Genomic DNA, 17,928 nt, shown 5'->3' on the forward strand with positions numbered 1-17,928 from the left:
GGACGAGATCGTGACAGAGACGACTCCTTCAAGGAGGTCTGCCACAACATCTCCTGTCACTCCATGGACAGACACTCTGCATTGCCACTGTATCGTGTGAGAAAACTTGTTGATGTATGAAAGAATATTTGGTTTCAGTGTGACTCCAAGAACATTCAGGACCTGTAGCAAAGGTTGAAACTCGAACTTGGATCAATGGATTCAGGCAGACGTCATCCAATTCCCTGGCTTACTCATTATCGGCTGGTTCCACCAAGACTTGAACTGAGATCACTCTCCTCAGAGGACAAAGGGCCATTACACCATGAGGCCACTGGTCTTCTGGGACTTGGGAGTGGTTCTTGGATGTTCCTTCATAAGATGTGTCATCAAAACTCATGTTTTGATAAAGTGTCAGAAATCAATGTTTCACCATTGAGGCACCGCTTGGATTTGAACCCATGATCTCCTGTTTACTAGACAGGCGCTTTCACCAACTAAGCCACAGCACCAAACTGCTGAAAAAATAATAATAATTAAAAAAATGCTCTTGGAGATCAATGAAATCCTGATGAAAAATGTGCAACGTGGGTCGTGTGTGGAATGGTGGTGTGTGAAGAGTAGTGTGCGGCAAGAACAATATTGGCGTCAGCAAGAGAAAGACCTTCAGTCAACATGTCACTGTGACTCCAAAACAAGTTCCAGGAGATGAAAACTGAGGCTCCACCAAGATTTGAACTCAGATCACTGGATTCAAAGTCCAGAGCCCTGGAAGCGTTAGTGTTGCTGGTCTTTGGAGTGGTTCCTGGACATTCCTTCATACTCAGTAGCCAGTAGAAATGCAGCCAAGGGAAACCTCATGGTCCAATGTTTCCTCATGAACACTTCAAAGGCGGCACTGGATTTGAACCTGTATCAATAAAATAGAACATTATTTTTGAACAGAGGATGGTTTTGACCTCTGGGTTATGGGCCCAGCCGCCCTCCTGGTCTCAGAGCTCTGCCCTTCTCTTCCAGTTCATCGATCAGCGCTTGAATCTAGTCAACTGGACTAGTAAGAGTCAGAGAAAAGGTTTGGCCTCCTATCCAGAAGGCTTCGTCAGTTCTAATGTGCTGGGTTGGAGTTCAGGCTTATATTAGGCCAGTTGAATGGGCAAAGGTGTTGATGGACAGGGGTGGGACCAATCCAGTGTGATGGGTGACAAGAGTCAGCATTATGACAATGGAGATGTGCTTATTGGTCCCCGCCCATTGGGGATGGGTGTTGATGGTCCATTAATGCAAATGCTGAATGTAACCCAGGTGGGAATTGAGGCAATTCAGATGTTGACACCACACTGTACAGGTGTGAAGGACCTGTCCATGCCGAAAGGATGAAAGATGGTGTCTCAGTCCTCCACCTCTGTTTAGAGAGGGTTTTTCCACTTTTCCAAAAATGGCCTCTTTTACTCTTCTTTCAAACAATCTGTCATCTTTTGCCAAAATGTGGACAGTGCTGTCTTCAAAAGAGTTTCTTGTCTTCTAGGTGTAGGTGTTTCAAATGGACAAAAGACAGAAAAACGGCTCTCATCACGATGTTGTTGTGGCCGAGTGGTTAAGGCGATGGACTTGAAATCCATTGGGTTGTACCCACGTAGGTTCAAGTCCTACCAACAACGTTGGTGTGTGTTTAGGATCCTTTGTTCATTTTGAGTCTGAGGAACTGTCACATGACAATAGTGTTGTGCCTTGGGCTGGAATATACCGCATGAAGTGATGTTGTGTCCACCAGGAATCGCTCGTGCAAATGACAAACCTTGGTTCACAACTAAACTCAGCCAGATTAGACGGGAGAAGGAGGCTGCTCGCAAGAGTGGGGACAGGAACTGCTACAAAGAGCTGAAGTATGGGTTTCAGAGGGAGCTGAAGAAAGCTAAGGCAGCATACTCTGACAAACTCACGCAGCAGTTCTCAGCCAATGACTCGGCTGCGGTGTGGAGAGGGCTCAAGGTGCTCACTGACTACAAGCCACGTGCCCCCCACACTCTGAACAACCTCGCTCTTGCACAGGACCTCAACAACTTCTATTGTCGCTTTGAGCAGCCATTTTGCCCCAGCACCTCTGTGGTCTCTCCAGCCCCATGTTCCACTTTACAACAAAGGACTGTGCTGTCTCTTAGTGACACAACTAAGAGCAATGATGTCACTGAGACAGCAAAGACCACAGTCACTTTTGATGAGCCACCCCCTCACCTCCCCCCTCTTCCTCTTTCTCTTGACATCATGGAGCAAGACGTGCGCACTCAGTTCAGGAAGCTGAACCTTCGGAAGGCGGCAGGTCCGGACAGAGTTTCCCCTGCCATCCTGAATCATTGTGCTGCTGAGCTGGCTCCAGTGTTCACGGACATCTTCAATGCTTCCTTGGTGTCCTGTCATGTACCTGCCTGCTTTAAGTCCTCCACTATCATCCCTGTTCCCAAGAAGACCAGGATCACAGGACTGAATGACTACAGACCGGTGGCACTGACGTCTGTGGTCATGAAGTCCTTTGAGCGCCTGGTTCTCTCTCACCTGAAGTCCATCACTGCTTCTCACCTGGACTCATTGCAGTTTGCCTACAGAGCCAACAGATCTGTGGACGATGCAGTGAACCAGGCCCTTCATTTCGTTCTGGAGCATCTGGACTGCCCAGGAACCTATGCCAGGATCCTGTTTGTGGACTTCAGCTCTGCCTTTAATACAATTCTTCCAGCTCTGCTTGAAGACAAGCTTCGCCAGCTGGACGTGCCTGACTCCCTCTGTAGATGGATTACAGACTTCCTGACCAGCCGGAGTCAGCGTGTGCAGCTGGGGACGACTGTCTCTGACACTCGGACCCTCAACATCGGGTCTCCTCAGGGCTGTGTTCTCTCTCCATGGCTCTTCTCTCTGTACACTAACTGCTGCACCTCCAGCCACGAGTCCGTGAAGCTGATCAAGTTTGCGGACGACACCACCATCATCGGGCTCATCTCAGATGGAGATGAGTCGGCTTACAGGAGGGAGGTGGAGCGGCTGGTGTCTTGGTGCAGCCACAACAACCTGGAGCTCAACGCTCAGAAGACAGTGGAGATGGTCATGGACTTCAGAAGAGTAACAGCTCCTCTGTCCCCTCTCATTTTGGCTGGTTCACCTATACCTATTGTAGACTCCTTCTGCTTCCTGGGAACCACCATCACTGAGGACCTCAAATGGGAGCCAACCATCAGGTCCCTCATCAGGAAGGCCCAGCAGAGAATGTTCTTTCTGAGGCAGCTACGAAAACTACGACTGCCGACGAAGTTGCTGGTGGAGTTCTACACGGCCATCATCCAGTCCATCCTCACCTCCTCTATCACCGTCTGGTACAACAGTGCCACCTCCAGGTACAAGGGCAGACTGCAGCGCATCGTACGTTCTGCTGAGAAGGTGATCGGTTGCAGCCTGCCACCTCTTCAGGACCTGTATGTCTCTAGGACCCAGAGACGTGCAGGTCGGATCAGAGCCGACCCTTCTCACCCTGGACATGGACTGTTTGTTCCTCTTCCCTCTGGCAGGAGGCTACGGTCCATCCAGACCAGAACCTCCCGTCACAGGAACAGCTTCTTCCCCTCGGCCGTCAGACTGTTAAATTCGTGAACAGCCTTGTTGTTATGTTATTCTATTTATTTTATTTTATTTTATTTATTTATTTATTTATTTTTGTTGCACTTTATTCCAAGGCACTTTCCTAGTCAGTGGGCTCCCCACTGACCATGGCAATAAATTTGATTCTGATTCTGATTCTGATTCTGATTCTGATTCTGATTCTCTGTGGAACCGTCACGTAACATCGTTGTTGTGTTGGTGGAAGCAGACACAGGAGACGTGGTGTCCGGATTCTCTTCTTTATTTTCTTAACTTTCCATATCTCTCATTTTTCCCATTCACTCTCCGGGATCTTCTCTTCTTCTCTTCTCCTCTGTAACCAGCTCACTTGCGACATCCACTGGCCACACGCAATCTTCATACCAGAACACAACATCTCCCCCGTTACCCGAAAAGATCCAGTCTGTAACTGTAATTGCAAACAGACACGTGAGCAGAAATGATAAACAGTAAAATTGATTCACTAACCAGGCCATGTGCAGCCAACAATTGCATGCGATATGTGAAAACTAACAATTGACTGATTTAGTTTAATCTCTTGCCAACAACTCTATGAGAAATAACTTCAGTGAAAAACTAACTTGGCCTTATATCTACCACCAGGAACAAATAATTAACTTATTACTCATGAAACTTTCTGCATAACTATTTCTTAACATCCTTCATGACAAAATCTTTTGTCCAAGCAGGTGGTCTTCTTGTTCTCTGGACCACTGGTTCAGGAGGCCTGATGTTTTCTTCTTCATCATCTCTCCTCATTGTTCCCGCTGATTCCAGCAGTGACTCTTGATCAACTTCTGCATCAAGACCGTTGGAGCTAAGTGGAACCCGTGACAAGCAATCTGCTATGATGTTCTTATCTCTGGGCCGGTACTGCATGTCGTACTGAAAAGACATCAGACGGGAAGACCAACGGGCGATTCTCATACCAGCTCTGTTCATCCCTTTTGTGTTCAGGAGTGTAGTTAGGGCTTGGTGATCTGTCCTCAGAGTAAATCTGTGACCCCAAACATATGTCCTCCATCTCTCGACAGCCCACACACATGCAAGTGCCTCTTTTTCCACTGTGGAAAACTTCCTCTCAGATGGTGACAGGGTACGGGAAGCAAAAGCAACTATGCGTTCCACAGTGTCAGAGTGCAATTGTGAAAGAACTGCACCTAGTCCGTAATCTGAGGCATCTGTAGAAATGAATGTAGGTAGGCTAGAGGAGTAGATTGCCAGTACTGGACTTTGCGAGAGCATCGTTTTCAGTTTGTTAAAACTCTTCTCAGCTTTTTCTGACCATTTCAGCTCAGCTTGGGAAGTCGCTCTGAGTAACTGTCGCAATGGCTCAGCTACTGTAGCATAGTTTGGCAAAAATTTGCTAAACCAGGACGTCAAGCCCAAAAAAGAACGTAAAGCAGCCATATCTTTAGGTGCAGGAGCTTCTGCAATTGCAGTCAAGTGATCTGTGCTCGGACATAATCCTTCTTTCGAAATGACATGACCCAGGCAAACAATTCTTTCTTGGCACAGGGAACTTATGTCGAAGTTGATGGTGAGTCCAGCATCCTTTAGCCTTTGGAGCACGTTTTGCAGGTTTAAGTCATGGTTCTCTCTGGAATGACCATAGACAATAATGTCGTCGAGGTAGTTTTGCACTCCAGTCACGTCCTTCAAGATCATTTGCATCATTTTCTGGAATGCCGACGGAGCAGATGCAAGTCCAAAGGGAACTGAAACAGTCCATCATGGGTGATAAATCTTACCTCCACGTTTTCTCACCACGACTAGAGGACTCACCCATTCAGAAGCATCAACTCGCTCTATTATGCCCTCGTGTAGAAGTCGCTTAAGTTCCTCTGTCACTTCATTACGTACACTCAAAGGCAGGCGTCTCAGTTTTTGTCGTACTGGTGGAACTGAATTGTTCACTTGAACCTTGTGAATAAAACCTTTCACACAACCAAGACCTTCCAGTGCAGCGTAGTTTACAGTAGGTTGTGGCATGTCCGAAGGCACCACTGCATTCTTGATGTTTGAGTGATGTACTTTCCCCTCTATTATGCTCATTTTCAAAGCTTTAATCAAGTCCAGACCGAGCAGGGGTGACCCTGACTTGACTATGTAGAATGTTGCATTCACTCTGTGTGTTTGGCATGGTAGAGAGACCACTACTCGAAGGCAACCCACAACAGGAAGATTCTGTTTAGCATAACTCCAGGGTGGTTGTTTTACCCTCAGGTGTCTTGAACATGATGTTTGAGGTGATCTTGTCCCTTGAAGCAGCAACTTGCTTGACATTCTCCACACAGAGAACTGCCAACTCCGGCACCACAACTTCTCTCACTTCACTTACAGCAGATTTGCAGACCTTTGCGAAATGTCCCATTTTTCCACACTTGTTGCACTTTACTTTGGTGGCTGGGCAACTTTTATCATTCGCCAAATGTTTAGCTGATCCACATCTGTAACACTGACGCTCATTTGTATGTTTAGCACTCACTCGTGATGGTCCTTTAACTGGCCTCACTCCTCTTTTCCCAGGAAAACATGAACTCGTTGCGCCGACAGCTTGAACTGAAGCAGACAGTGAAGTGCTAGCTGATGAGAGCAATGAAGCATTTTTAACTGCAGCTTCAACCTGGCATGCAATTGCCAGAGCCTTCTCCAAAGTTAGTTCCTCTTCCAATAGCAACTTGTCTTTAACAGCATTCAGTTGAACATTGGCGATAAGCTGATCTCTGATCAATTCGTCTTCCATCTGTCCAAAACGACACGGAGTAGCAAGCGCCCTCAATGCAGCTACATACTGTGTAACAGTTTCATCCGTGCGTTGTTGTCGCTGTCTGAATGTATGTCTGGAAGCAAGCACATTAACTTTCGGTACGAAGTGCTTCTCAAGCGCCGCCATGGCTTCGCCATACGTATTACCTTGATCCGGCAAAGTGTAAAACTGACGTTGTCCTTCAGGTCCCAAGCAGTGTAACAGGACAGCTTGGCGTCTTTCATCCGGCCACGCATCTCCTCTTGCATTTATCACCAGCATGTAATTGTCGAAAATTTTCCACCACATTTTGAACGCCATTTGGGGCTCACCAACATGTTGAAGAAACGGCGGTGGACTCGGTACTGAAGCGCTCATCCTCGTCGCCAATTTGTTGTGTTCGTGGAAGCAGACACAGGAGACGTGGAGTCCGGATTCTCTTCTTTATTTTCTTAACTTTCCATATCTCTCATTTTTCCCATTCACTCTCCGGAATCGTCTCTTCTTCTCTTCTCCTCTGTAACCAGCTCACTTGCCACATCCACCGGCCACACGCAATCTTCATACCAGAACACAACAATCGTGTGTGTGACTTCATTGCTCTTCAGCTGACTGGAGTTCAACCAGACTGTATGTCGTGACAGTCCAACAATTCAAGGCAGGGTCTGATCTTTTCATGCAGTTTCCTCAAAGTATTGGGTAAAACCCTTTGAATGCAGAAATCAAACATTCCAGTCCCCTGGGGAACGTACGGGCCGACAGCACTGTGAAATCACCAGCCCATCACCTGCCCTACTAACCCTGAGGTTCGTCACAGAACCAAAGTGGATCTTCTTCCCAGGGTGGTCTCTAACCAGCAGCCTTTCAACAGCCAAACACACTGACCAGTTACAGCACAGAGACATGAGAATGGGCATAACAACTCTGCACTTGTGATACAAAGTTGTTGACCACACAGGTTACATTGAACACTATAAGAAGCTCTACAAAAGCAGAGCATCAAAAAATTAGTAAAAACTCATGTTGTTCCTCTCCACGGAAATCTTCAGTAAAAGGCGAAAGATTTATACGATCTGAAGAGAAACATGAGTGAACTACTGACACTGAACCAGAGAAGGAGCTGTATTCTTCCACATCAACCTTTAACTCATGGTGGTCGTGTGTCACGACATGATGAATGAAGATAAAGTAGGGAAGTAATCCGTGGAAAAGTACCACACAAGATAAAAAGCTGCAACGTAAACTCTATGAGCAGCTTGTCCACAACACTCAAGATATTTGGGCTTTAAACATCAAGTAAGTCTGGACGTTGACTACGACACATGGGTCACAAGGCGAGAAAATCTCCATTCACGTTGTTGGTAGGACTCAAACCTACATGGGGGAACCCCAATGGATTTCTAGTCCATCGCCATAACCACTCGGCCACAACAACACTGTTTCTCAGCCACTTCATCAGTAATTTAGTTATGGGTTGATGAGAAATCAGTTCATCACACCATCTCTTCCTCATCTTTCAAGCAACAATGATGATGGCTGCTTTTCAAGCACTTGACCTGGGTTCCATTCCCAGCCACTGTACGTACCCCATTCCATTCAATCGTGATTCAAAGAACTAGTTTCTTCTGACCAGTCACAAATCCACTGAAGGCACGAGTGATGAAGGCCATGGAACTGAAATCCATTGGGGATTTCCCCCGTAGCTTCGACTCCTACCAACAACGCCAGGCGGAGATTGGTTTTTATCCCATTGAGACCTATGTGTTGGTCGTCCGCGTCCAGCCTTAATGGGACATTTGTGGTGTTGACAGTTGAGGCACAAATATTCTGCCATCCATGGTTAGATGGCAAAAACAATTGGCAAAGCCTGAGAATTGAACCCAAGTCAACTGTATGGAAGGTTGCTACAGTTTACACAAGAACATCACTGCACAGATTCCTGTCAAGGAACTTTCACTGCCACAAAGAGAAATCGACAATAGTGGATTTACAAACGTGCGGTGAGATGGTGTTTTTGGCCGACTCAGTTTGGCTCCTCAGCTTCTCTATTTCTTGAAGTCCATGTCAGCTCAAGATATGCATCTACTCAGTTCCACTCTGTACATAAATGGATGCAGCGGTCATGTCTAAAATACAGCAGTGTGAGTGTTATGAATGCAGGTTGGAATACTTGAGCTTCATTTGTAGTTGTGGCTCTGTGGAACCGTCACGTAATGTAAGGCGTAATTCCATGGGTCCTCATCTGAGCAACTCAACCAGCAGCTTTGCGCAGTGGCAGTATCGTAGCCTATGAGGTTAATCCGAGACGCGATTATTGCTAGTTGAAAACTTTACCCAATACCCCGCCTTGACCACTTGATATACAGTTGTTACGGCAATTTTTTATGTCTCTGTTGGGACATGTTTGCTGTTGATGTAACATAATCCAAAAACTCCTGACTCCTGGACAAAATGGGAACCTGCCGAGACACACCATCATAATCAAGCAAGACTGTTTCCGATGTCATGACCGTCCAACGCTTCAAGAAACTGTCCAGTTCAGCATCTCCAGACGGGGTCTGTTTGATCTGGAGAGTTGCAAACCGCCCTTCACTGGTGTGGAACTGAGCAGCAGCTCTGTGTCCAGCGTGATCTCAGTGCCTCCACTTCTGGACATGACGGCGGTCTGTGTCACTGTTCATCACCAAAGTGGTAAAACGAACATTCTTCTCACTACTGGGCTGTTGTTCTTCTGTGACCTGCACCTCAGATTCCTTTATTGACATTAATGCGACAGAGATGACCATCACACACTGATGCTTCTGAAATGTCACTCTGGCTTATACAGTGCTCTCTATGTTCATCCACTATACACAAACACCCATTCACACACAGCTTGACACACCTCAGGGAAACTCGGCATTTAAGTGTCTTCACTTTCATCACTCACATGAACGACATATTGAGAAGCTCTGATGCCGGAGGATTCAGAGTCCAGACCATTACACCATGGAACCAGTCATGTTGACTCTGGAGTGGTTCTTGGACCGTCCTTTGTAAAACTGTCATCATCAATCCTGCCGTCTTGACAAAGTGTCTAAAATCAATGTTTCACCAGTGAGGCACTGCTGGGATTTGAACCCAGGATCTCCTGTTCACTAGACAGGCGCTTTAACCAACTAAGCCACAGCGCCGCACAGGTGAGGAAAATAAAAACATAAAAAACCTCTACTCTTAGAGATCAAGTACGGAGAATAATGAAAACTTCTAGAACGTAGCTCCCCTGGTGTGTGAACAGTCGTGTTTGGGCAGAACACCCTCAGGCAACATGTCTGTGTCAATTCAAACGAAGTTTCAGACAAGAGGTTCCACCAAGACTCAAACTCGGATCACTGGAGTCCAGAGTGTTAACCATTACACCATGGAACCGTGAGGGTTTTCAGACTTTGGAGTGGCTCTTGGACATTCCTTCATAGTGCCAGAAGAAAAGCAAGAGGAAACCTCATGGTTAAATGCTTTCTCATTAACACTTCAAAGGAAACAAATGAAACTGAACTCTTAGCATTAGAATAGAATATGAAGATGTTCATAGCAGAGGATGGTTTCGATCCATCGACCTCTGGGTTATGGGCCCAGCACGCTTCCGCTGCGCCACTCTGCTTCCATCAGACAACACTGAGCTAGTATCCATGTGGAGGAACGCAGCTCTTGTCATGTAAACTGTTCCTGCCATTCACTGGCATCAACAGCACAAACTGGACCTGAATGAAAGTGGTTGGAAAGACTTCATTCCCTCAGATTTAGCCTCATGCACCAGGCTACACAGATGTGATGAAGAGCTGGGTGAAGACACTTTGCATTGTCAAGAGCATTTGAAATGGGACCCACCTCAGTTTTTCCCAAAAAATCCTTATCAAATCAGTGATTTCCTTCATGATGTTTTCTGTCATCACATTCATTGTATAAACAATGTTACTCATGATAAGTGTGTTAACAATCACTATTTTCCCATCATCTCTGCACTAAAATGTGTTCAATTTCATTTGTTGACATTTTGCATGGTGCTTTTTATTTTTTTTCACAAAAACACATTGTCAAACTATTTATTAGCAACAATAAAAAAAAAAACGTTATTTCTCTCAGAGATTAAAGTACAGTGGTACCTCGGTTTTCGAACGTCCCAGACTTCCAACAAATCGGAGTTTAAACAAAGATTTCGAGATTTTTTTACTTGGGATTTCAAAAATCCAGAACTCGAACGCCCCCGGAAAAACATAACGTGCGCGGACCGATCAGCCGCTTTGTTATTGTTATTGTGTATAATTAGCTCTATTTACTGGCTGTTTTTTCTTCATATTGAGGTGTAAAACCTTTCCTGTCTCCACACTGGACCATGGTAGAGTGTCACAGGGGAGGTGCTCGCTCTCCACACCTCCGAGGCTGGAGCGCTCACTCCAGGGTTTGATGTCCTGTTGTGGGCTGGAGCTCAGACAGGGATGAGGCGAGTCTGGGACAGAGCGTTACTAGGTTTATGACTTTGTCACAGCCAAACTGCACAGAAGCGCACATTCAGAGCTGGACGTGCACCGGGCACCTCTTCACTTCTGGAGAGACGTCACTCACTCGGCAACCCCTCCCACATGCAGCGGCCACACACATAGAGGAACAGTGCACCTGCAGCAGACACTCTGCATTCACTCCTACAAAAGACTATTTTAAGGCTTGGAACGCATTATTTCTTTTTCCATTCATTGTGATGGGAAAAATCGATTCGGATTTCGAACAAATCGCTTCTCGAACGGCCGTCTGGAACGGATTGTGGTCTTTGAACTGACTGACCTCGAATTGCAATAATTTGCGTGTATTTTTTACATTTCTTTATTTGTCATCACCTGTTTATGTATGTTCTGTTATATATTATAAAAAAGAAAAAAAAAACTACTCAGTGGCGAGCTGTCCCATAGGTAATATTTTTAACACTGTTACGTCTCTGCTAGGTGAAAAGGAAAACAAAAGTTTGAGCAAATGGTTGTTAAAGTAAAGTTGTTTTAGATGAACATAACTTATCAACAATCACAGAAATGCATGTAAAAGGGCAAATGTCTCTACACCAGTTTATAAAACTCACTAAACTGGATGATCACTGAAAGATGTGTACAACCCCAGGTTCCATGGTGTAATGGTCAGCACTCTGGACTCTGAATCCAGTGATCCGAGTTCAACTCTCGGTGGAACCTGTCTCTTAGGTGTGAAGTTTGTGAGTCAAGTTTTGGAAAGGCATCGGGAGCCTTTATTACCTTAATACCAGAGGTGATGTACAGTATATTGGCGATGAGAACCCACCAACTTCAGGTCGAGATTTACAGGTGAAGGAAAATGAAATAGCAGAAAGAAAACAATATGAGCAATTGGTCACAAAAACAAAAAAGGAATATGATGACAGAAAACATCATGAAGGAATCAGTGATGTGATCAGGAACATGATTTGGGATGGGAAGGGAGCCAGGATCAGGAAAGAGGTTTTAGAGCATGAGGATGATGATGGAGGATCAAGCTCGTTACTTTGGAGAATCAGAAAAGTGTGATAAGGGTCAGAACAGTGACAAAATACTTGGAACAGGAGGATGATCAGATATGGAAGAAGGTTTTGAAAAGAAAGTTAAGGAAATATTGTGGTTGTGAAATAATGGGAAAATATGTGTCTTTTAAAGACGCACATTTAATAAAAACAAATGAATTCCACGAGGAAGTACTTGAAGAACGAAGATACCCCCTAAACAAGGTGAGCTATGACTGCGATACATTGTTGAAGATCTTGAAACAACCCATCTTTCTAAATAACGTGACAAAGAAAGTGAATAAGGTCCTAAATAATGAAAATGTATGGAAGACTGGGATCAGAAAAATAAACTCTTTAACTTGTGAGTACATCCCAGGATTCATGATCGCACAAGTGCTGATCGATCAACTGGAAGAGAAGAGCGGAGCTCTGAGACCAGGAGGGCGGCTCTAGTCATGCAGGACGTCAAAGAAGGCAAAACTAGAATTGAGACAGGAAATAATATAAGAAGAGGCAGAAATGACTGATCTTGTTTTATATCAGAAGAGGACAGAAGAAAATTGAATTAAGTACATTAAAAACTAATTTCTGGTCCTTTGAAGAAAATCAGAATCATTACCCATTGAGAGAAATTGGATGGAAGATAAGTATTTAATTTTTAGTAAGTTGAGGATGAAAATGTGTTTTTATATTATTTGTTCGTACTTTTGAAAGAACGATGTATCTTTTTTATTTACACTTTTCAAAATAAAATAAAACAAACAGCAGGCCCTCGGTTTGAACCTTGCTCTGGGATGGAAAACTGGATCAGGTTCCCATTTTAAATTCTGTCGACAATACAAAGCATGTCCTGCTCAGTTCAAGCTCTGCTTCTTTGACAAAAGATGGCTTTGCTCGCAGTTGTCTTCACCCAGCTCTTCATCACATCTGTGTAGCCTGGTGCATGAGGCTAAATCTGAGGGAATGAAGTCTTTCCAACCACTTTCATTCAGGTCCAGTTTGTGCTGTTGATGCCAGTGAATGGCAGGAGAAGTTTACATGACAAGAGCTGCGTTCCTCCACATGGATACTAGCTCAGTGTCGTCTGCTGGAAGCAGAGTGGCGCAGCGGAAGCGTGCTGGGCCCATAACCCAGAGGTCGATGGATCGAAACCATCCTCTGCTATGAACATTTTTCATATCCTGTTTTAATGTTACAGGGTTCAAATCCAAGTGTTGCCAACAACATGTTCATGAGGAAGCATTGGACCATGAGGTTTCCTCTTGCTGCTACTGGCAAGAGCTTTATGAAGGAATGTCCAAGAACCATTCCAAAGTCCAACAACTCTCATGGTTCCATGGTGTAATGGTCAGCACTCTGGACTTTGAATCCAGTGATCCGAGTTTAAATCTCGGTGGAACCTCAGTTTTCTTGTCCTGGAACTCGCTTTGGCGTCACACTGACTGAAGGTGTCCTGATCACTGACGCCAAACATTGTTCCAGCCAGACACGACTGTTCACACACCACCATCCACCACAGGAGCCACGTTCTGAAATTCCTCATCACTTTTTCATTTCTTCACTGGATCTCGAAGACCAAAGTAGTTTTATTCAAATCCCAGCAGTGTCTCACTGGTGAAACATTGATTTTAGGCACTTGGTCAAGACGGCAGGATTTATGACACCAGTTTTACAAAGAACAGTCCAAAAACCACTCCAAAGTCAACATGACTGGTTCCATGCTGTAGTGGTCTGGACTCTGAATCCAGCTGCGTAAGAGCTTTTCAATGCGTCATTCATGTTCATGTGAGTGGTGAAAGTGAAGACACTTAAATGCCTCGTTTCCCTGAGGTGTGTCAAGCTGTGTGTGAATGGGTGTTTGTGTTGTGAGCACTGTATAAGCCTGACACACCTAATTGAGAAATGATCAAAGTAGTTAAACTATCATTTTGGTAATTGTTCTGTTGCTGGTTTTATGGGAAATGTAAATAATGGCAGGGTACATGTCGTGCCATCCAAGACAGTGGACCACCAGCGTCTGAGGAGGCAAACTATCTCAGTGCACCAGAAAGTTCAGTTCTCTGAGGCAAAGCTCACAAAGTTCACCCCCATGGACGGATGTCCTCCATGACGGGTTTGTGAAGAGCAACCCAGGCTGCATCCTAACGTTCATACATCACAACATGAAATCTGGCAAAAGCAGAAAGAAATTCTCCCCATTTTCTGAGCCTCAGCTCGCTGCACTTTTAATGGAAGCCTGGCTGTTTATAGATTCACAGTTGAAAGGAGTCCAAAGTCTTCGGAGACAAAGATCGTTGTAAAAGTGAAGCAGTTTGGACAAGCTGAGCATCTGAAACAAGTCACCAAGCCAAAGGGCGATGAAGAGGAGGAATTGTAAAATGGAATTAGGTAGGTAGGTTCAAATCCTACCAACAACGTGAATGGAGATTTTCTCGCCTTGTGACCTATGTGTCGTAGTCAGCGTCCAGATCTCCTTGATGTTTGAAGCCCAAATATCTTGAGTGTTGTGGACAAGCTGCTCATAGAGTTTACGTTGCAGCTTTTTATCTTGTGTAGTACTTTTTCACGGATGACTTCCCTACTTTATCTTCATTCATCATGTTGTGAGACACGCGCGATGCAGAGGGCGCCACCATGAGTTAAAGGTTGATGTGGAAGAATACAGCTCCTTCTCTGGTTCAGTGTCAGTAGTTCACTCATGTTTCTCTTCAGATCGTATAAATCTTTCGCCTTTTACTAAAGATTTCCGTGGAGAGGAACAACATGAGTTTTGACTAATTTTTTGATGCCCTGCTCTTGTTGGGTTCTTATTGTGTTCAATGTAACCTGTGTGGTCAACAACTTTGCATCACAAGTGCAAAGTTGTTATTCCCAAGATGTGTATCTATGAAGCAGCAGAGTTTGTTGTGTAACTTCAATTCATCACTCAATTTCCATGGTTTTCATGTTTTCCTGCTCTCAAAGTGTCTCTCTTTTTGTACAGATCCTCAGTCTCATGTCTCTGTGACGTAACTGGTCAGTGTGTTTGGCTGTTGTGGGAAAGGCTGCTGGTTAGAGACCACCCTGGGAAGAAGATCCACTTTGGTTCCGTGACGAACCTCAGGGTTAGTAGGGCAGGTGATGGGCTGGTGATTTCACAGTGCTGTCGGCCCGTACGTTCCCCAGGGGACTGGAATGTTTCATTTCTGCATTCAAAGGGTTTTACCCAATACTTTGAGGAAACTGCATGAAAAGATCAGACCCTGCCTTGAATTGTTGGACTGTCACGACATACAGTCTGGTTGAACTCCAGTCAGCTGAAGAGCAATGAAGTCACACACACTATGTTACGTGACGGTTCCACAGAGCGATTCCTGGTGGACACAACATCACTTCATGCGGCATATTCCAGCCCAAGGAACAACACGATTGTCATGTGACAGTTCCTCAGACTCAAAATGACCAAAGCATCCTGAACACACACCAACATTGTTGGTAGGACTTGAACCTACGCGGGTACAACCCAATTGATTTCAAGTCCAACGCCTTAACCACTCGGCCACAACAACATCGAGACAAGAACCGTTTTCTGTCTTCTGTAGATTTGAAACACCTACACCTAGAAGACGAGAAAAGACAGTAATGTCCACATTTTGGCAAAAGACGACAGGTTGTTTGAAAGAGGAGTAAAAGAGGCCATTTTTGTCAAAGTGGGAAAACCCTCTCTAAACAGAGGTGGAGGACTGAGACACCATCTTTCATCCTTTCGGCATGGACAGGTCCTTCACACCTGTACAGTGTGGTGTCAACATCTGAATTGCCTCAATTCCCACCTGGGTTACATTCAGCATTTGCATTAATGGACCATCAACACCCATCCCCAATGGGCGGGGACCAATAAGCACATCTCCATTGTCATAATGCTGACTCTTGTCACCCATCACACTGGATTGGTCCCACCCCTGTCCATCAACACCTTTGCCCATTCAACTGGCCTAATATAAGCCTGAACTCCAACCCAGCACATTAGAACTGACGAAGCCTTCTGGATAGGAGGCCAAACCTTTTCTCTGACTCTTGCTAGTCCAGTTGACCTGATTCAGACCTCTGCTGCGTGATGACCTGGATAACTGAGCACTCTCACAAACTTTGCATAGTGCCTTTCATTTTTTCTGTGAAGCCATTTTCACAAAACCACATTGTCAAACTTTTTATTTGCAACAATAAAATAATTCACTCATTCATTTATACTCATTCAATACACCCAGAATCATGGTCAGACTTGAGCTGAGCTCCACATGGATACTAGCTCAGTTGGTGGTGTGGAACTGAGCAGCAGCTCTGTGTCCAGCGTGATCTCAGAGCCTCCACTTCTGGACATGACGGCGGTCTGTGTCGCTGTTCATCACCAAAGTGGGAAAATAAATATGTCCATTCTTCTCACTGCTGGGCTGTTGTTCTTCTGTGACTTGCAACACAGATTCCTTTATTGACATTAGTGCGACAGAGATGACCATCACACACTGATGCTTCTGAAATGTCACTCTGGCTTATACAGTGCTCTCTATGTTCATCCACTATACACAAACACCCATTCACACACAGCTTGACACACCTCAGGGAAACTCGGCATTTAAGTGTCTTCACTTTCACCACTCACATGAACATGAATGACGCATTGACAAGCTCTTATGCAGCTGGATTCAGAGTCCAGACCACTACACCATGGAACCAGTCATGTTGACTTTGGAGTTGTTCTTGGACCGTCCTTTGTAAAACTGGTGTCATAAACCCTGCCGTCTTGACAAAGTGTCAAATCAATGTTTTAAACATTGATTTGGCACTCAATGGTGAAAATTCAATGTCTCACCAGTGAGGTACTGTTGGGATTTGAACCCAGGATCTCCGGTTGACTAGACAGGGGCTTTGACCAACTAATCCACAGCGCCACACAGGTGAGTTGTTAAATAAAAAAAATAAATAAATAAAAAAAAACTCTGGTCTTAGAGATCTAGTAGAGAGAGTAATGAAAAGCTCATGAAATATTCTTGAACATGGCTCTTGTGGTTTGTGAACAGTTGCATCTGGGTCGACCAATATTTGTCATAAGTAATAGACACCTTCAGGCAACATGTCTGGGTCCCTTCAAAGGAAGTTGTGTTGAGGTTCCACCTCGATTTGAACTCAGATCACTGGATTCAAAGTTCCGAATGCTGACCATTACACCATGGAACCATGAGAGATTTCATACTTTGGAATGGTTCTTGGACATTCCTTCATAAAGCTCTTGCCAGTAGAAATGCAGCGAGAGGAAACCTCATGGTCCAATGCTTTCTCATGAACACTTCAAAGGAAATACATGAAAGTGAACCCATAGCATGCGAATAGAACATAAAAATCTCCATAGCAGAGGATGGTTTCGATCCATCGACCTCTGGGTTATGGGCCCAGCACGATTCCGCTGCGCCACTCTGCTTCCATCAGACAACACTGAGCTAGTATCCATGTGGAGGAACGCAGCTCTTGTCATGTAAACTGTTCCTGCCATTCACTGGCATCAACAGCACAAACTGGACCTGAATGAAAGTGGTTGGAAAGACTTCATTCCCTCAGATTTAGCCTCATGCACCAGGCTACACAGATGTGATGAAGAGCTGGGTGAAGACACTTTGCATTGTCAAGAGCATTTGAAATGGGACCCACCTCCGCAAAAATTCCTGATCAAATCAGTGATTTCCTTCATGATGTTTTCTGTCATCACATTCATTGTATAATCTTACTCATAAAAGTGTGTGAACAATCAATATTTTCCCTCTCAGTCCTAACTTCCTGGTTTTCCCAGAGTTTAATCCTTATTGTCTGTTTCATGTTGTCTTTTCAGAAGAGAAATCCATGAAGGTTCTAGACGTCCTTCAATGTTGAAAACCTGCCAACCAGTGGCAGAAATATCATCTCTAACAGACGTCTGGACTGCAAACAACTCCTCCAGGATCTCTGCTAACTGTCATCGCACCACTTTCATGGAGTCAGAAGCCTC

General features: G+C 44.9%; 8 non-coding genes across 8 annotated transcripts; 5 read left to right on the forward strand and 3 right to left on the reverse strand.

Annotated features, from left to right (window-relative positions):
• Positions 1–1,555: 1,555 nt before the first annotated feature.
• On the forward strand, positions 1,556–1,637 carry trnas-uga (transfer RNA serine (anticodon UGA)). The gene has a single exon. It is a non-coding gene; the product is annotated as a tRNA-Ser (tRNA).
• A 5,715-nt stretch (positions 1,638–7,352) lies between these two features.
• Positions 7,353–7,465, reverse strand: LOC128753087 (U5 spliceosomal RNA). The gene has a single exon (XR_008413834.1). It is a non-coding gene; the product is annotated as a U5 spliceosomal RNA (small nuclear RNA).
• A 1,168-nt stretch (positions 7,466–8,633) lies between these two features.
• On the forward strand, positions 8,634–8,772 carry LOC128753073 (U4 spliceosomal RNA). The gene has a single exon (XR_008413822.1). It is a non-coding gene; the product is annotated as a U4 spliceosomal RNA (small nuclear RNA).
• Positions 8,773–9,472: 700 nt separating this feature from the next.
• On the reverse strand, positions 9,473–9,546 carry trnat-agu (transfer RNA threonine (anticodon AGU)). Its single transcript has one exon. It is a non-coding gene; the product is annotated as a tRNA-Thr (tRNA).
• A 1,971-nt stretch (positions 9,547–11,517) lies between these two features.
• On the forward strand, positions 11,518–11,589 carry trnaq-cug (transfer RNA glutamine (anticodon CUG)). Its single transcript has one exon. It is a non-coding gene; the product is annotated as a tRNA-Gln (tRNA).
• Positions 11,590–13,242: 1,653 nt separating this feature from the next.
• trnaq-uug (transfer RNA glutamine (anticodon UUG)) lies at positions 13,243–13,314 on the forward strand. The gene has a single exon. It is a non-coding gene; the product is annotated as a tRNA-Gln (tRNA).
• A 1,291-nt stretch (positions 13,315–14,605) lies between these two features.
• Positions 14,606–14,718, forward strand: LOC128752972 (U5 spliceosomal RNA). Its single transcript, XR_008413724.1, has one exon. It is a non-coding gene; the product is annotated as a U5 spliceosomal RNA (small nuclear RNA).
• Positions 14,719–15,378: 660 nt separating this feature from the next.
• On the reverse strand, positions 15,379–15,460 carry trnas-uga (transfer RNA serine (anticodon UGA)). The gene has a single exon. It is a non-coding gene; the product is annotated as a tRNA-Ser (tRNA).
• Between the last annotated feature and the right edge of the window lie 2,468 nt (positions 15,461–17,928).

This window comes from Synchiropus splendidus, chromosome 1, assembly GCF_027744825.2.
Source record: "Synchiropus splendidus isolate RoL2022-P1 chromosome 1, RoL_Sspl_1.0, whole genome shotgun sequence".
Lineage (NCBI taxonomy): Eukaryota > Metazoa > Chordata > Actinopteri > Syngnathiformes > Callionymidae > Synchiropus > Synchiropus splendidus.